Source organism: Bombina bombina, chromosome 3 (assembly GCF_027579735.1).
Source record: "Bombina bombina isolate aBomBom1 chromosome 3, aBomBom1.pri, whole genome shotgun sequence".
In the NCBI taxonomy this organism is placed as follows: Eukaryota; Metazoa; Chordata; class Amphibia; order Anura; family Bombinatoridae; genus Bombina; species Bombina bombina.
Genome location: NC_069501.1, coordinates 956,387,413 through 956,408,144, shown reverse-complemented (window position 1 = coordinate 956,408,144; position 20,732 = coordinate 956,387,413). Strand labels below are relative to the sequence as shown.

Below are 20,732 nucleotides of genomic sequence, written 5' to 3'. Positions count from 1 at the left end.
TTAGATACCACCTTAGGTAAAAACCCAGGTTTGGTACGCAAGACTACCTTATCTGCATGGAAAATCAGATAAGGGGAATCACATTGTAAGGCAGATAACTCGGAAACTCTACGAGCCAAGGAAATAGCTACCAAAAATAGAACTTTCCAAGATAAAAGTTTGATATCTATGGAATGAAGAGGTTTAAACGGAACCCCCTGAAGAACTTTAAGAACCAAATTTAAACTCCATGGCGGAGCAACAGGTTTAAACACAGGCTTGATTCTAACCAAAGCCTGACAAAATGCCTGAATGTCTGGACTATCCGCCAGACGCTTGTGCAAAAGAATAGACAGAGCAGAAATCTGTCCCCTTAAGGAACTAGCTGACAATCCTTTTTCTAATCCTTCTTGGAGAAAAGATAATATCCTGGGAATCTTGACTCTACTCCATGAGTAACCCTTGGATTCACACCAAAAAAGATATTTACGCCATATCTTATGATAGATTTTCCTGGCGACAGGCTTTCGAGCCTGAATTAAGGTATCAATGACTGACTCGGAGAAGCCACGCTTTGATAAAATCAAGCGTTCAATCTCCAGGCAGTCAGTCTCAGAGAAAGTAGATTTGGATGGTTGAAGGGACCCTGAAACAGAAGGTCCTTCCTCAGCGGCAGAGTCCATGGTGGAAAGGATGACATGTCCACCAGATCTGCATACCAAGTCCTGTGTGGCCACACAGGCGCTATCAAAATCACTGATGCTCTCTCCTGCTTGATTTTGGCTATCAGACGAGGGAGCAGAGGAAACTGTGGAAACACATAAGCCAGGTTGAAAGACCAAGGTGCTGCTAGATCATCTATCAGCGTCGCCTTGGGATCCCTGGACCTGGATCCATAACAAGGAAGCTTGGCATTCTGGCGAGACGCCATGAGATCCAGTTCTGGTTTGCCCCAACGACGAATCAATTGTGCAAACACCTCCGGGTGGAGTTCCCACTCCCCTGGATGAAAAGTCTGACGACTTAGAAAATCCGCCTCCCAGTTCTCCACACCTGGGATATGGATAGCTGATAGGTGGCAAGAGTGAATCTCTGCCCAGCAAATTATCTTTGAGACTTCTAACATCGCTAGGGAACTCCTTGTTCCCCCTTGATGGTTGATGTAAGCCACAGTCGTGATGTTGTCCGACTGAAATCTGATGAACCTCATTGTCGCTAGCTGAGGCCAAGCCTGAAGAGCATTGAATATCGCTCTTAGTTCCAAAATGTTTATTGGAAGGAGTGTCTCCTCCTGAGTCCACGATCCCTGAGCCTTCAGGGAGTTCCAGACTGCCCCCCAGCCTAGAAGGCTGGCATCTGTCGTTACAATTGTCCAATCTGGCCTGCGAAAGGTCATACCTTTGGACAGATGGACCCGAGATATCTTGATCCAGATTTAGTAGAGGGGACAAATCTGTGTAATCCCCATTCCACTGACTGAGCATGCATAGTTGCAGCGGTCTGAGATGTAGACGGGCAAACAGCACTATGTCCATTGCCGCTACCATTAAGCCGATTACTTCCATACACTGAGCCACCGAAGGGCGAGAAGTGGAATAAAGAACCCGGCAGGAATTTAGAAGTTTTGATAACCTGGACTCTGTCAGGTAAATTCTCATTTCTACAGAATCTATTAGAGTTCCCAGAAAGGAAACTCTTGTGAGAGGGGATAGAGAACTCTTTTCTTCGTTCACCTTCCACCCATGCGACCTCAGAAATGCCAGAACTATGTCCGTATGAGACTTGGCAATTTGGTAATTTGACGCCTGTATCAGAATGTCGTCTAAATAAGGGGCCACTGCTATGCCCCGCGGCCTTAGGACCGCCAGAAGTGACCCCAGAACCTTCGTAAAGATTATTGGGGCTGTAGCTAACCCAAATGGAAGAACCACAAACTGGTAATGCCTGTTCAGGAAGGCGAACCTGAGAAACCGATGATGATCTTTGTGTATCGGAATGTGAAGATAAGCATCCTTTAAATCCACTGTAGTCATATATTGACCCTCCTGGATCATAGGTAGGATGGTACGAATAGTTTCCATCTTGAATGATGGAACTCTGAGGAATTTGTTTGAGATCTAAAATTGGTCTGAAGGTTCCCTCTTTTTTGGGAACCACAAACAGATTTGAGTAAAATCCCTGTCCTTGTTCCTCCTTTGGAACTGGATGGATCACTCCCATAACTAGGAGGTCTTGAACACAGTGTAAGAATGCCTCTCTCTTTATCTGGTTTGCAGATAATTGTGAAAGGTGAAACCTCCCTTTTGGAGGGGAAGCTCTGAAGTCCAGAAGATACCCATGGGATACAATCTCTAACGCCCAGGGATCCTGGACATCTCTTGCCCAAGCCTGGGCGAAGAGCGAAAGTCTGCCCCCTACTAGATCCGTTTCCGGATAGGGGGCTGATCCTTCATGCTGTCTTAGAGGCAGCAGCAGGCTTTTTGGCCTGCTTACCTTTGTTCCAGGTCTGGTTAGGTCTCCAGACCGACTTGGATTGGGCAAACGTTCCCACTTGTTTTGCATTAGAGGAAGTTGATGCCGCACTCGCCTTGAAGTTTCGAAAGGCACGAAAATTAGTCTGTTTGGCCCTTGATTTGGACCTATCCTGAGGAAGGGCATGGCCTTTTCCTCCAGTGATATCAGAAATGATCTCCTTCAAACCAGGCCCGAATAGGGTTTGCCCCTTGAAGGGAATGTTAAGCAGCTTAGACTTTGAAGTAACATCAGCTGACCATGATTTAAGCCATAGCGCCCTGCGCGCTTGAATAGCAAAACCGGAATTCTTAGCCGTTAGTTTAGTCAAATGAACAATGGCATCAGAAACAAATGCATTGGCTAGCTTAAGTGCTCTAAGCTTGTCAAGTATGTCATCCAATGGGGTCTCTACCTGTAAAGCCTCTTCCAGAGACTCAAACCAGAAGGCCGCAGCAGCAGTGACTGGGGCAATGCATGCAAGGGACTGAAGAATAAAACCTTGTTGAATAAACATTTTCTTAAGGTAACCCTCTAACTTTTTATCCATTGGATCTGAGAAAGCACAACTGTCCTCGACAGGGATAGTAGAACGCTTAGCTAGGGTAGAAACTGCTCCCTCCACCTTAGGGACTGTCTGCCATAAGTCCCGCGTGGTGGCATCTATCGGAAACATTTTCTTAAAAATAGGAGGGGGAGAGAACGGCACACCTGGTCTATCCTATTCCTTGGAAATAATTTCTGTAAATCTTTTAGGTATTGGAAACACATCAGTGCACACCGGCACTGCATAGTATTTGTCCAATCTACACAATTTTTCTGGTACTGCAATTGTATCACAGCCATTCAGAGCAGCTAAAACCTCCCTGAGCAATACGCGGAGGTGTTCAAGCTTAAATTTAAATGTTGACATATCAGAATCAGGATGAATCCTCTTCCCTGAGTCAGAAACATCACCCACAGAAAGAAGCTCTCCTTCCTCAGCTTCTGCATATTGTGAGGGAGTATCAGACATGGCTACAAAAGCTTCAGTATGCTCTGTATATCTTCTAACTCCAGAGCTATCTCACTTTCCTCGAAACCCAGGTAGTCTGGATAATACCGCTGACAGTATTATCCATGACTGCCGCCATGTCTTGTAAAGTAAACACCATGGGCGCCCTAGATGTACTTGGCGCCACTCGAGCGCGAATCCCTTGAGCGGGAGTCAAAGGGTCTGACACGTGGGGCGAGTTAGTCGGCATAACTTCCCCCTCGTCAGATTCCTCTGGTGATAATTTTTTTAAAGACAGAATATGACCTTTATTACTTAGAGTGAAATCAGTACATTTAGTACACATTCTAAGAGGGGCTTCCACCATGGCTTCTAAACATAATGAACAAGGAGTCTCCTCTATGTCAGACATGTTTTAACAGACTAGCAATGAGATCAGCAAGCTTGGAAAACACTTTAAATCAAGTTAAGCAAAAAATAAAAACAGTACTGTGCCTTTAAGAAAAAACAGAATTTATGTTTACCTGATAAATTACTTTCTCCAACGGTGTGTCCGGTCCACGGCGTCATCCTTACTTGTGGGATATTCTCTTCCCCAACAGGACAACAGGAAATGGCAAAGAGCCCAGCAAAGCTGGTCACATGATCCCTCCTAGGCTCCGCCTACCCCAGTCATTCGACCGACGTTAAGGAGGAATATTTGCATAGGAGAAACCATATGATACCGTGGTGACTGTAGTTAAAGAAAATAAATTATCAGACCTGATTAAAAAAACCAGGGCGGGCCGTGGACCGGACACACCGTTGGAGAAATTAATTTATCAGGTAAACATAAATTCTGTTTTCTCCAACATAGGTGTGTCCGGTCCACGGCGTCATCCTTACTTGTGGGAACCAATACCAAAGCTTTAGGACACGGATGAAGGGAGGGAGCAAATCAGGTCACCTAAATGGAAGGCACCACGGCTTGCAAAACCTTTCTCCCAAAAACAGCCTCAGAAGAAGCAAAAGTATCAAACTTGTAAAATTTGGTAAAAGTGTGCAGTGAAGACCAAGTCGCTGCCCTACATATCTGATCAACAGAAGCCTCGTTCTTGAAGGCCCATGTGGAAGCCACAGCCCTAGTGGAATGAGCTGTGATTCTTTCAGGAGGCTGCCGTCCGGCAGTCTCGTAAGCCAATCTGATGATGCTTTTAATCCAAAAAGAGAGAGAGGTAGAAGTTGCTTTTTGACCTCTCCTTTTACCAGAATAAACAACAAACAAGGAAGATGTTTGTCTAAAATCCTTTGTAGCATCTAAATAGAATTTCAGAGCGCGAACAACATCCAAATTGTGCAACAAACGTTCCTTCTTCGAAACAGGTTTCGGACACAAAGAAGGCACGACTATCTCCTGGTTAATGTTTTTGTTAGAAACAACTTTTGGAAGAAAACCAGGTTTAGTACGTAAAACCACCTTATCTGCATGGAACACAAGATAAGGAGGAGAACACTGCATAGCAGATAATTCTGAAACTCTTCTAGCAGAAGAAATTGCAACCAAAAACAAAACTTTCCAAGATAATAACTTAATATCAACGGAATGTAAGGGTTCAAACGGAACCCCCTGAAGAACTGAAAGAACTAAGTTGAGACTCCAAGGAGGAGTCAAAGGTTTGTAAACAGGCTTGATTCTAACCAGAGCCTGAACAAAGGCTTGGACATCTGGCACAGCTGCCAGCTTTTTGTGAAGTAACACAGACAAGGCAGAAATCTGTCCCTTCAAGGAACTTGCAGATAACCCTTTCTCCAATCCTTCTTGGAGAAAAGATAGAATCTTAGGAATCTTTACCTTGTCCCAGGGGAATCCTTTAGATTCACACCAACAGATATACTTTTTCCATATTTTGTGGTAAATTTTTCTAGTTACAGGCTTTCTGGCCTGAACAAGAGTATCAATAACAGAATCTGAGAACCCTCGTTTTGATAAAATCAAGCGTTCAATCTCCAAGCAGTCAGCTGGAGTGAGACCAGATTCGGATGTTCGAACGGACCTTGAACAAGAAGGTCTCGTCTCAAAGGTAGCTTCCATGGTGGAGCCGATGACATATTCACCAGATCTGCATACCAAGTCCTGCGTGGCCACGCAGGAGCTATCAAGATCACCGACGCCCTCTCCTGATGGATCCTGGCTACCAGCCTGGGGATGAGAGGAAACGGCGGGAATACATAAGCTAGTTTGAAGGTCCAAGGTGCTACTAGTGCATCTACTAGAGTCGCCTTGGGATCCCTGGATCTGGACCCGTAGCAAGGAACCTTGAAGTTCTGACGAGAGGCCATCAGATCCATGTCTGGAATGCCCCACAGTTGAGTGATTTGGGCAAAGATTTCCGGATGAAGTTCCCACTCCCCCGGATGCAATGTCTGACGACTCAGAAAATCCGCTTCCCAATTTTCCACTCCTGGGATGTGGATTGCAGATAGGTGGCAGGAGCGAGTCTCCGCCCATTGAATGATTTTGGTCACTTCTTCCATCGCCAGGGAACTCCTTGTTCCCCCCTGATGGTTGATGTACGCAACAGTCGTCATGTTGTCTGATTGAAACCGTATGAACTTGGCCTTCGCTAGCTGAGGCCAAGCCTTGAGAGCATTGAATATCGCTCTCAGTTCCAGAATATTTATCGGTAGAAGAGATTCTTCCCGAGACCAAAGACCCTGAGCTTTCAGGGATCCCCAAGGTCATCCCTTGTGACAGGTTGTCCAGGGACAGCCACCAACGGAGTGAGTCTCTGGTCCTCTGATTTACTTGTATCTTTGGAGACAAGTCTGTATAGTCCCCATTCCACTGACTGAGCATGCACAGTTGTAATGGTCTTAGATGAATGCGCGCAAAAGGAACTATGTCCATTGCCGCTACCATCAAACCTATTACTTCCATGCACTGCGCTATGGAAGGAAGAGGAACGGAATGAAGTGTCCGACAAGAGTTTAGAAGTTTTGTTTTTCTGGCCTCTGTCAGAAAAATCCTCATTTCTAAGGAGTCTATTATTGTTCCCAAGAAGGGAACCCTTGTCGACGGAGATAGAGAACTCTTTTCCTCGTTCACTTTCCATCCGTGAGATCTGAGAAAGGCCAGGACTATGTCCGTGTGAGCCTTTGCTTGAGGAAGGGACGACGCTTGAATCAGAATGTCGTCCAAGTAAGGTACTACTGCAATGCCCCTTGGTCTTAGCACCGCTAGAAGGGACCCTAGCACCTTTGTGAAAATCCTTGGAGCAGTGGCTAATCCGAAAGGAAGCGCCACGAACTGGTAATGCTTGTCCAGGAATGCGAACCTTAGGAACCGATGATGTTCCTTGTGGATAGGAATATGTAGATACGCATCCTTTAAATCCACCGTGGTCATGAATTGACCTTCCTGGATGGAAGGAAGAATTGTTCGAATGGTTTCCATCTTGAACGATGGAACCTTGAGAAACTTGTTTAAGATCTTGAGATCTAAGATTGGTCTGAACGTTCCCTCTTTTTTGGGAACTATGAACAGATTGGAGTAGAACCCCATCCCTTGTTCTCCTAATGGAACAGGATGAATCACTCCCATTTTTAGCAGGTCTTCTACACAATGTAAGAATGCCTGTCTTTTTATGTGGTCTGAAGACAATTGAGACCTGTGGAACCTCCCCCTTGGGGGAAGCCCCATGAATTCCAGAAGATAACCTTGGGAGACTATTTCTAGTGCCCAAGGATCCAGAACATCTCTTGCCCAAGCCTGGGCGAAGAGAGAGAGTCTGCCCCCCACCAGATCCGGTCCCGGATCGGGGGCCAACATCTCATGCTGTCTTGGTAGCAGTGGCAGGTTTCTTGGCCTGCTTTCCCTTGTTCCAGCCTTGCATTGGTCTCCAGGCTGGCTTGGCTTGAGAAGTATTACCCTCTTGTTTAGAGGACGTAGCACTTGGGGCTGGTCCGTTTCTACGAAAGGGACGAAAATTAGGTTTATTTTTGGCCTTGAAAGACCTATCCTGAGGAAGGGCGTGGCCCTTACCCCCAGTGATATCAGAGATAATCTCTTTCAAGTCAGGGCCAAACAGCGTTTTCCCCTTGAAAGGAATGTTAAGTAGTTTGTTCTTGGAAGACGCATCCGCTGACCAAGATTTCAACCAAAGCGCTCTGCGCGCCACAATAGCAAACCCAGAATTTTTCGCCGCTAACCTAGCCAATTGCAAAGTGGCGTCTAGGGTGAAAGAATTAGCCAATTTGAGAGCACGGATTCTGTCCATGATCTCCTCATAAGGAGGAGAATCACTATCGATCGCCTTAACTAGTTCATCGAACCAGAAACACGCGGCTGTAATGACAGGTACAATGCATGAAATTGGTTGTAGAAGGTAACCTTGCTGCACAAACATCTTTTTAAGCAAACCTTCTAATTTTTTATCCATAGGATCTTTGAAAGCACAACTATCTTCTATGGGTATAGTGGTGCGTTTGTTTAAAGTAGAAACCGCTCCCTCGACCTTGGGGACTGTCTGCCATAAGTCCTTTCTGGGGTCGACCATAGGAAACAATTTTTTAAATATGGGGGGAGGGACGAAAGGTATACCGGGCCTTTCCCATTCTTTATTTACAATGTCCGCCACCCGCTTGGGTATAGGAAAAGCTTCTGGGAGCCCCGGGACCTCTAGGAACTTGTCCATTTTACATAGTTTCTCTGGGATGATCAAAGTCTCACAATCATCCAGAGTGGATAATACCTCCTTAAGCAGAGCGCGGAGATGTTCCAACTTAAATTTAAATGTAATCACATCGGGTTCAGCTTGTTGAGAAATTTTCCCTGAATCTGAAATTTCTCCCTCAGACAAAACCTCCCTGGCCCCCTCAGACTGGTGTAGGGGCATTTCAGAACCATTATCATCAGCGTCCTCATGCTCTTCAGTAGCTAAAACAGAGCAGTCGCGCTTACGCTGATAAGTGGGCATTTTGGCTAAAATGTTTTTGATAGAATTATCCATTACAGCCGTTAATTGTTGCATAGTAAGGAGTATTGGCGCGCTAGATGTACTAGGGGCCTCCTGAGTGGGCAAGACTCGTGTAGACGAAGGAGGGAATGATGCAGTACCATGCTTACTCCCCTCACTTGAGGAATCATCTTGGGCATCATTTTCAGTGTCACATAAATCACATTTATTTAAATGAGAAGGAACCCTGGCTTCCCCACATTCAGAACACAGTCTATCTGGTAGTTCAGACATGTTAAACAGGCATAAACTTGATAACAAAGTACAAAAAACGTTTTAAAATAAAACCGTTACTGTCACTTTAAATTTTAAACTGAACACACTTTATTACTGCAATTGCGAAAAAGTATGAAGGAATTGTTCAAAATTCACCAAAATTTCACCACAGTGTCATAAAGCCTTAAAAGTATTGCACACCAAATTTGGAAGGATTAACCCTTAAAATAACGGAACCGGAGCCGTTTTTAACTTTAACCCCTTTACAGTCCCTGGTATCTGCTTTGCTGAGACCCAACCAAGCCCAGAGGGGAATACGATACCAAATGAAGCCTTCAGAAAGTCTTTTCTATGTATTAGAGCTCCTCACACATGCGACTGCATGTCATGCCTCTCAAAAACAAGTGCGCAATACCGGCGCGAAAATGAGGCTCTGCCTATGATTAGGGAAAGCCCCTAAAGAATAAGGTGTCTAAAACAGTGCCTGCCGATATTATTTTATCAAAATACCCAGATTAAATGATTCCTCAAGGCTAAATATGTGTAATATATGAATCGATTTAGCCCAGAAAAAGTCTACAGTCATAATAAGCCCTTGTGAAGCCCTTATTTACTTGCTGAATAAACATGGCTTACCGGATCCCATAGGGAAAATGACAGCTTCCAGCATTACATCGTCTTGTTAGAATGTGTCATACCTCAAGCAGCAAAAGACTGCTCACTGTTCCCCCAACTGAAGTTAATTCCTCTCAACAGTCCTGTGTGGAACAGCCATGGATTTTAGTAACGGTTGCTAAAATCATTTCCCTCTTACAAACAGAATTCTTCATCTCTTTTCTGTTTCAGAGTAAATAGTACATACCAGCACTATTTTAAAATAACAAACTCTTGATTGAATAATAAAAACTACAGTTAAACACTAAAAAACTCTAAGCCATCTCCGTGGAGATGTTGCCTGTACAACGGCAAAGAGAATGACTGGGGTAGGCGGAGCCTAGGAGGGATCATGTGACCAGCTTTGCTGGGCTCTTTGCCATTTCCTGTTGTCCTGTTGGGGAAGAGAATATCCCACAAGTAAGGATGACGCCGTGGACCGGACACACCTATGTTGGAGAAATAAAAAAGGTCAGAATTTGAAAAAAGTGAAAAAAAGCAGTAAATCAAACGAAATTTTTACAGTGTGTATAATAGGCTAACAGAGCATTGCACCCACTTGCAAATGGATGATTAACCCCTTAGTTCAAAAACGGATCAAAAAAACGATAGTTTTTTTAACAGTCACAACTGCCACAGCTCAGCTGTGGCCCTACCTTCCCAAACAAACGACTTTGGAAAGCCTAAGAGCCCTTCAGAGATGTCCTATAGCATTCAGGGGACTCCTGGAGGAAAGCTGGATGTCTCAGTATGCAAAAGTTACTGCGCAATAAAGCGCTAAATTTGGCCCCTCCCACCATGTCTAAACAGTGGAAAGCCTAAGGAAAACTGTTTCTAGGCAAATTTAAGCCAGCCATGTGGAAAAACTAGGCCCCAATAAAGTTTTATCACCAAAGCATATATAAAAACGATTAAACATGCCAGCAAACGTTTTATATTGCAATATCATAAGGGTATTACCTCTGCAAGTAAGCATGATACCAGTCGCTATTAAATCACTGTATTCAGGCTTACCTTACATAAATCTGGTATCAGCAGCATTTTCTAGCATTTACATCTGTAGAAAAAAAATTTAACTGCACATACCTCATAGCAGGATAACCTGCACGCCATTCCCCAGCTGAAGTTACCTCTCTCTTCAGTCATGTGTGAGAACAGCAATGGATCTTAGTTACAACCTGCTAAGATCATAGAGATCACAGGCAGATTCTTCTTCTATTTCTGCCTGGGACAAAAACAGTACAACTCCGGTACCATTTAAAATAAACTTTTGATTGAAGTAAAAAAACAAACTACGTTACACCACTTCTCTCTTACTACTTCCATGCTTGTCGAGAGTTGCAAGAGAATGACTGGATATGGCAGTTAGGGGAGGAGCTATATGGACAGCTCTGCTGTGGGTGTCCTCTTGCAACTTCCTGTTGGGAAGGAGAATATCCCACAAGTAATGGATGATCCGTGGACTGGATACACCTTACAAGAGAAAACCTGGCATTTGTTATCTTCACAACACAGGCACATGGACTTAACCAATGACCTAGCCACTTAACTCTTAGTATGAAAAGTACCAGAAATCTTCATTCAAACGTCTGCTGCCGACAACAGAAGAAGCAGGTACCTAACTTATTTTCACTACACTGCAGCAAATTCATTCATAGCATGACAAAATTAATAAAATGTATAATTGCTCTTTTTGCACCATTATCACAATTATGAATGACGAGAGACACACAGGTTGTAAAGTTATGCAAAAACAGTTGGGGGGGACACACAAGCAAAAAACAAAATTACAAGCGTTTTACTAATAGGAAGGTAAAAAAAACAATGTATGCTTGCTTACCTGATAAAATCTTCTCTTTCTTGGTGGTAAGTCCACAAAATCTTTACTCGTGGGAATCACCAGGAGGCGGCAAAGGGGTCTGGCCCATGTAAAGGCAGTGCAGACGCTAATATAATCTAGTGAACCACAAAGGAAATGCACATTACTGTTTTACACCCTGGTTCATCTCCAAAAATGTAAGATATTGGGCTACTGCATTCCCCAGTGAGCAACTGCATAACTTCCAGTTCTGTTCAAGTTATTAAAGGGACAGTCTACACCAGAATTTTTATTGTTTAAAAAGATAGATAATCCCTTTATTACCCATTCCCCAGTTTTGCATAAGCAACCATTATATATTAATATACTTTTTACCTCTGATTACCTTGTATCTAAGCATCTTCTGACAGCCCCCTGATAACACAACTTATTATTTATTATCTATTAGCACAGCACTAATTTGCTAATTACAAGCAGACTCTTAAATAACTCCACGGGCGTGAGCATGTTAGCTACATGGCCCACATGAACTAACAGTCTCCTGTTGAGAAAAGCAAATAAAAAAAGCATGCAATAAGTCCGTCTGTAGTGGCTTAGAAACAGGCAGAAATTTAGAAGTTTAAATGTTATAAAGTATATAAATATAACAATGCTGGTTGTGCAAAGCTGGGGAATGGGTAGTAAAAAGGTGTTGTCTATCTTTTTAAACAATAACAATTTTGGTGTTGACTGTCCCTTTAAGTTAATGTGCAGAAAGATTTGAAGCACATCATAGACATAGCAATATGATTAAATGAGAGCTGACAAAAATAAAAAACAGTAAATCACCTGCAGAGGATAAGTTATGTTATGAGACACAGCTTAAATATAGATGTACAGTACTTGTAACGCAAAAGCTGTGAGTAACAGTACAGTATGCAGAAATGCAAATAACCAAGAAAATAATTGGAAACAATAATTTATTTGTGCAAACACAAGGTATGAACTCCAGCAAGCAACAACTATAATGGACAATACTGAAACTGAGTGCCAATAAGTAAGAGCTGTGGATAATTACCATATTAACACAGTACTATTGTATAAAAGTAAATACATAAATGTGGATTATAAAAACATGAATTTATGCTTGTAAAAAAAACAAATTAAGAAACAGAATACTAATTTAGTTATGCTAGTAATTGCAATAACTAACACCGTATTATAGATAAATGAGAATCAATAAGCGGTATGGATAATAAACACCTAGCTTATACGAGCAGAAGACAAGACATGCAGCATAGTACTAAAATAGAAATGCCAAAAAGCCATTACTATGGAACCCAGTACTATTGTACCAATGTAAATAAGATGGGGTTGTATATAATAAAAAGATTAGCTTATACTTGCATATTACAAGTTATGAAGCACAGAGCTAATGTAGAAATGCCATAGGAGCATAAACACAATACCATGTATACATAAAAATAAAGGCTGCATAATAAAAACCATTTGTTTATACTGGTAAAACAACAAGTTAAACGCACAGCCTTAAAGTAAGAACGCAAGTAAGGTAGTAAATGTATACATTAGACCTGTATATAGAAGTTAAGCAGATACTGCAATATACAATAAATGTACAATGCCACATGCAAGCCGATACTGCGGTAGTCACTAGAGTTCAAAACAAAATAACAGCAGATACTGTGGAATACACTAGACCTACAAAGCAACATATAAGCAGATACTGCTGTATACCTAGAATGGAAATACAGAATTTAAGCATACAGGCGCATATACTCTAGACCAGTGATTTTCAAAAAATTTTTTGCCGTGGCACACTTTTTTACATTAAAAAATCCTGCGGCACACCACCATCCTAAAATTTTACAAAATCAGACATTGAAGCCTAATACAGCATATATTATACATCAAAATGATTGTCTGTGAATGAATGTCAATATGTCATGGTTGTAAATGATGCCTGCCTGTCTGCCTGATGAGCCTGTCACATCAAAACAAGCAAAATGTAAAAAATGTCACACTGTTCTCAGTCTGCCGTGGCACACCTGAGGATCTCTCACAGCACACTGGTTGAAAAAACATAATTTATGCTTACCTGATAAATTTATTTCTCTTGTAGTGTATCCAGTCCACGGATCATCCATTACTTGTGGGATATTCTCCTTCCCAACAGGAAGTTGCAAGAGGATCACCCACAGCAGAGCTGCTATATAGCTCCTCCCCTCACTGCCATATCCAGTCATTCGACCGAAACAAGCCGAGAAAGGAGAAACCATAGGGTGCAGTGGTGACTGTAGTTTAATTAAAATTTAGACCTGCCTGAAAAGGACAGGGCGGGCCGTGGACTGGATACACTACAAGAGAAATAAATTTATCAGGTAAGCATGAATTATGTTTTCTCTTGTTAAGTGTATCCAGTCCACGGATCATCCATTACTTGTGGGATACCAATACCAAAGCTAAAGTACACGGATGATGTGAGGGACAAGGCAGGAACTTAAACGAAAGGAACCACTGCCTGTAGAACCTTTCTCCCAAAAACAGCCTCTGAAGAAGCAAAAGTATCAAATTTGTAAAATTTGGAAAAAGTATGAAGGGAAGACCAAGTTGCAGCCTTGCAAATCTGTTCAACAGAGGCCTCATTTTTAAAGGCCCAGGTGGAAGCCACAGCTCTAGTAGAATGAGCTGTAATCCTTTCAGGGGGCTGCTGTCCAGCAGTCTCATAGGCTAAACGGATTATACTCCGAAGCCAAAAAGAAAGAGAGGTTGCCGAGGCCTTCTGACCTCTCCTCTGTCCAGAGTAAACAACAAACAGGTTAGATGTTTGGCGAAAATCTTTAGTAGCCTGTAAGTAAAACTTCAAGGCACGGACTACGTCTAGATTATGCAAAAGACGTTCCTTCTTTGAAGAAGGATTAGGACATAATGATGGAACAACAATCTCTTGATTGATATTCTTGTTAGAAACCACCTTAGGTAAAAACCCAGGTTTTGTACGCAGAACAACTTTATCTGAATGAAAGATCAGATAAGGAGAATCACAATGTAAGGCAGATAACTCCGAGACTCTTCGAGCCGAGGAAATAGCCATCAGAAAAAGAACTTTCCATGAAAGAAGTTTGATATCAATAGAATGAAGGGGTTCAAACGGAACCCCTTGAAGAACTTTAAGAACCAAGTTTAAGCTCCATGGAGGAGCAACAGGTTTAAACACAGGCTTAATTCTAACTAAAGCCTGACAAAATGCCTGAACGTCTGGAACTTCTGCCAGACGCTTGTGTAAAAGAATAGACAGAGCAGAAATCTGTCCCTTTAAAGAACTAGCTGATAATCCTTTGTCCAAACCCTCTTGGAGGAAGGACAATATCCTAGGAATCCTAACCCTACTCCATGAGTAATTCTTGGATTCACACCAATGAAGATATTTACGCCATATCTTGTGGTAAATTTTCCTGGTGACAGGCTTTCGTGCCCGTATTAAGGTATCAATTACTGACTCGGAGAAGCCACGCTTTGAAAGGATCAAGCGTTCAATCTCCATGCAGTCAGTCTCAGAGAAAGTAGATTCGGATGATTGAAAGGACCTTGTATTAGAAGGTCTTGTCTCAGAGGCAGAGTCTATGGTGGAAAGGATGACATGTCCACTAGGTCTGCATACCAGGTCCTGCGTGGCCACGCAGGCGCTATCAATATCACTGATGCTCTTTCCTGTTTGATTTTGGCAATCAGACGAGGGAGCAGAGGAAACGGTGGAAACACAAGCCAGGTTGAAGAACCAAGGCGCTGCTAGAGCATCTATCAGTGCCGCTTCTGGGTCCCTGGACCTGGATCCGTAACAAGGAAGCTTGGCGTTCTGGCGAGACGCCATGAGATCCAATTCTGGTTTGCCCCAACGGAGAACCAATTGAGCAAACACCTCCGGATGGAGTTCCCATTCCCCCGGATGAAAAGTCTGACGACTTAGAAAATCCGCCTCCCAGTTCTCTACACCTGGGATATGGATCGCTGACAGGTGGCAAGAGTGAGTCTCTGCCCAGCGAATTATCTTGGAGACTTCTGACATCGCTAGGGAACTCCTGGTTCCCCCTTGATGGTTGATGTAAGCCACAGTCGTGATGTTGTCCGACTGAAATCTGATGAACCTCAGTGTTGCTAGCTGAGGCCAAGCCAGAAGAGCATTGAATATTGCTCTTAACGCCAGAATATTTATTTGGAGGAGTTTCTCCTCCTGAGTCTATGAACCCTGAGCCTTCAGGGAGTTCCAGACTGCACCCCAACCTAGAAGGCTGGCATCTGTTGTTACAATTGTCCAATCTGGTCTGCGAAAGGTCATACCCTTGGACAGATGGGCCCGAGATAACCACCAGAGAAGAGAATCTCTGGTTTCCTGATCCAGATTTAGTAGAGGGGACAAATCTGTGTAATCCCCATTCCACTGACTGAGCATGCATAATTGCAGCGGTCTGAGATGCAGGCGCGCGAATGGCACTATGTCCATCGCCGCTACCATTAAGCCAATTACTTCCATGCACTGAGCCACCGTGGGGCGCGGAATGTAGTGAAGAACACGGCAAGCATTTAGAAGTTTTGATAACCTGGACTCCGTCAGGTAAATTTTCATTTCTATAGAATCTATCAGTGTCCCTAGGAAGGAAACCTTCGTGAGAGGAGATAGAGAACTCTTTTCTTCGTTCACTTTCCACCCATGCGACCTCAGGAATGCCAGAACTATCTCTGTATGAGATTTGGCAATTTGAAAGCTTGACGCCTGTATCAGGATATCGTCCAGGTAAGGAGCCACCGCTATGCCTCGCGGTCTTAGGACCGCCAGAAGTGAGCCCAGAACCTTTGTAAAAATTCTTGGGGCTGTAGCCAACCCGAATGGAAGAGCTACAAATTGGTAATGCCTGTCTAGAAAGGAAAACCTCAGGAACTGATGATGATTCTTCTGAATCGGAATGTGAAGGTAGGCATCCTTTAAGTCCACTGTGGTCATGTACTGACCCTCTTGGATCATGGGTAAAATGGTTCGAATAGTCTCCATCTTGAATGACGGAACTCTGAGGAATTTGTTTAGGATCTTTAAATCCAAAATTGGTCTGAAGGTTCCCTCTTTTTTGGGAACCACAAACGGATTTGAATAAAACCCCTGTCCTTGTTCCGTCCGCGGAACTGGATGGATCACTCCCATTACAAGGAGATCTTGTACGCAGCTTAGGAATGCCTCTTTCCTTATCTGGTTTGCAGATAATCTTGAAAGGTGAAATCTCCCTTGTGGAGGAGAAGCTTTGAAGTCCAGAAGATATCCCTGAGATATGATCTCCAACGCCCAGGGATCCTGAACATCTCTTGTCCACGCCTGGGCGAAGAGTCTGCCCCCTACTAGATCCGTTGTCGGATAGGTGGCCGCTCCTTCATGCTGTCTTAGAGGCAGCAGCAGGCTTTCTGGCCTGCTTGCCTTTGTTCCAGGACTGGTTAGGTTTCCAGGCCTGTTTGGATTGAGCAAAAGTTCTCTCTTGTTTTGAAGCAGAGGAAGTTGATGCTGCACCTGCCTTGAAATTTCGAAAGGCACGAAAATTAGACTGTTTGGCCTTTGATTTGGCCCTGTCCTGAGGAAGGGTATGACCCTTACCTCCAGTAATGTCAGCAATAATTTCTTTCAAACCAGGCCCGAATAAGGTCTGCCCCTTGAAAGGAATGTTGAGTAATTTAGACTTTGAAGTCACATCAGCTGACCAGGATTTGAGCCATAGCGCCCTACGCGCCTGGATGGCGAATCCAGAATTCTTAGCCGTTAGTTTAGTCAAATGAACAATGGCATCAGAAACAAATGAGTTAGCTAGCTTAAGAGTTCTAAGCTTGTCAACAATTTCAGTCAATGGAGCTGTATGGATGGCCTCTTCCAGGGCCTCAAACCAGAATGCCGCCGCAGCAGTGACAGGCGCAATGCATGCAAGGGGCAGTAAAATAAAACCTTGTTGAATAAACATTTTCTTAAGGTAACCCTCCAATTTTTTATCCATTGGATCTGAAAAAGCACAACTGTCCTCAACCGGGATAGTGGTACGCTTTGCTAAAGTAGAAACTGCTCCCTCCACCTTAGGGACAGTCTGCCATAAGTCCCGTGTAGTGGCATCTATTGGAAACATTTTTCTAAATATAGGAGGTGGGGAAAAGGGCACACCGGGCCTATCCCACTCCTTACTAATAATTTCTGTAAGCCTTTTAGGTATTGGAAAAACATCCGTACTCACCGGCACTGCATAGTATTTATCCAGCCTACACAATTTCTCTGGCACTGCAATTGTGTCACAGTCATTCAGAGCAGCTAATACCTCCCCAAGCAATACACAGAGGTTCTCAAGCTTAAAATTTAAAATTAGAAATCTCTGAATCAGGTCTCCCCGATTCAGAGACGTCACCCACAGACTGAAGCTCTCCGTCCTCAGGTTCTGCATATTGTGACGCAGTATCAGACTCTACAGCTCTACAGCATCTACGCGCTCTGTATCTCGTCTAACCCCAGAGCTATCGCGCTTGCCTCTCAATTCAGGCAATCTGGATAATACCTCTGACAGGGTATTATTCATGATTGCAGCCATGTCCTGCAAAGTAATCGCTATGGGCGTCCCTGATGTACTTGGCGCCATATTCGCGTGCGTCCCTTGAGTGGGAGGCGAAGGGTCCGACACGTGGGGAGAGTTAGTCGGCATAACTTCCCCCTCGACAGACCCCTCTGGTGACAATTCTTTTATAGATAAAGACTGATCTTTACTGTTTAAGGTGAAATCAATACATTTAGTACACATTCTCCTATGGGGCTCCACCATGGCTTTTAAACATAATGAACAAGTATCCTCTGTTTCAGACATGTTTGTACAGACTAGCAATGAGACTAGCAAGCTTGGAAAACACTTTAAATCAAGTTAACAGGCAAATATAAATAACGGTACTGTGCCTTTAAGAGAAACAAATTGACAAAATTTGAAATAACAGTGAAAAAAGGCAGTTACACTAACAAAATTTTTACAGTGTATGTAACAAGTCAGCAAAGCATTGCACCCACTTGCAAATGGATGATTAACCCCTTAATAACAAAAACAGAATAATAAATGACAAAAACGTTTTTTAAACACAGTCACAACAACTGCCACAGTCTACTGTGATTGTTACCCTCCTCAAACACGACTTTGAAGCCTTTTGAGCCCTTCAGAGATGTCCTGTATCATGCAGAGGGAAGCTGAATGTCTGTCAGTATTTTTAACTGCACAGAAAAGCACTAAAATAGGCCCTTCCCAATCATATTGCAACAGTGGAAAGCCTGTTACTAGGCAAAAATCAAGCCAGCCATGTGGAAAAAAACTAGGCCCCAATAAGTTTTGTCACCAAACATATATAAAAACGATTAACATGCCAGGAAACGTTTTATATTACACTTTTATAAGAGTATGTATCTCTGTTAATAAGCCTGATACCAGTCGCTATCACTGCATTTAAGGCTTAACTTACATTAATCCGGTATCAGCAGCATTTTTCTAGCAAATTCCATCCCTAGAAATATGTTAACTGCACATACCTTATTACAGGAAAACCTGCACGCTATTCCCCCTCTGAAGTTACCTCACTCCTCAGAATATGTGAGAACAGCAATGGATCTTAGTTACTTCTGCTAAGATCATAGAAATCACAGGCAGATTCTTCTTCTAATGCTGCCTGAGATGAAACAGTACACTCCGGTACCATTTAAAAATAACAAACTTTTGATTGAAGTTAAAAAAAAACTAACTATAATACACCACTCTCCTCTTACTACGTCCATCTTTGTTGAGAGTTGCAAGAGAATGACTGGGTATGGCAGTGAGGGGAGGAGCTATATAGCAGCTCTGCTGTGGGTGATCCTCTTGCAACTTCCTGTTGGGAAGGAGAATATCCCACAAGTAATGGATGATCCGTGGACTGGATACACTTAACAAGAGAAAACACTTTAAATCAAGTTAACAAGCAAATATAAAAAACGGTACTGTGCCTTTAAGAGAAACAAATTGTCAGAATTTGAAAAACAGTGAAAAAATGCAGTAAATCAAACGAAATTTTTACAGTGTATGTAATAGACTAGCAGAGAATTGCACCCACTTGCAAATGGATGATTAACCCCTTAGTTCAAAAAACGGATCAAAAAAACGAAATTTTTGTTTTTTTAACAGTCACAACCAACTGCCACAGCAAGCTGTAGCCCTACCTTCCCCAATAAACGACTTTGGAAAGCCTTTGGGCCCTTTAGAGATGTCCTATAGCATTCAGAGGGCCTTTGAGGGAATCTGGATGTCTTAGTTTGTAATTTTAACTGCACAAAAAAAACCAAACGTTAAAATAGGCCCCTCCCACTCATAGTAACACAGTGGAAAACCTCAGGAAACTGTTTCTAGGCAAAATTTAAGCCAGCCATGTGGAAAAAACTAGGCCCCAATAAAGTTTTATCACCAAAGCATATATAAAAACGATTAAACATGCCAGCAAACGTTTTATATTGCAATATCATAAGGGTATTACCCCTGGGAGTAAGCATGATACCAGTCGTTATTAAATCACTGTATTCAGGCTTAACTTACATTAATCCGGTATCAGCAGCATTTTCTAGTGTTTTCCATCTCTAGAAAAAATTATAACTGCACATACCTGATGGCAGAATAAACTGCACGCCATTCTCTCGCTGAAGTTTTACCTCATCTGTGTAATCCCCTCAGACATATGTGAGAACAGCAATGGATCTTAGTTACAACCTGCTAAGATCATAGAAACCTCAGGCAGATTCTTCTTCTATTTACTGCCTGAGGAAAAATAGCACAACTCCGGTACTATTTAAAAATAACAAACTTTTGATTGAAGAAAATAAACTAGCTATATTTAACCACTCTCTCCTACAACGTCCTTGCTTGTTGAGAGTTGCAAGAGAATGACTGGCTATGACAGTTAGGGGAGGAGCTATATTACAGCTCTGCTGTGGGTGATCCTCTTGCAACTTCCTGTTGGGAATGAGAATATCCCACAAGTAATGGATGATCCGTGGACTGGATACACCTTACAAGAGAAATAGATTTCTAAAAATTAACTAATATATCTTAAAAAAAAAAAAAAATATTGGTTTATATATTCTAACTAAATGATCACTGTAGTAATCAGTGTAAACGCAGTGATCACTTAGCTATAAAATGTCACATTCCCTTTTCCAATATGGCTCCTGATATTATATTTGTAATCCCATGATCACCTATATCATGTGGTTACAAATTACCAATGGTAGAGGGATGCTTTTTATGAAAAACTAATAATATTTTTATTATCAGTCTTTTGGCCTGTGTGTTAGGTGAGTAAGCATCCTCTTTGTTCAGCTTCTCCCCATAGTCTAAAAAGGAAATTTATGCTTACCTAATAATTTGATTTCTTCTATGGTACGACGAGTCCACGGATTCATCCTTTACTTGTGGGATATTATCCTCCTGCTAACAGGAAGTGGCAAAGAGCACCACAGCAGAGCTGTCTATATAGCTCCTCTCTTGACTGCACC

General features: G+C 42.7%; 1 protein-coding gene across 2 annotated transcripts in view; it reads right to left on the bottom strand.

The window, feature by feature from the left end:
- The window catches only part of SLC25A30 (solute carrier family 25 member 30), a 265,044-nt gene that overhangs the window by 139,889 nt on the left and 104,423 nt on the right, over positions 1 to 20,732 (bottom strand). The gene's annotated exons all lie outside the window — the stretch shown is intronic.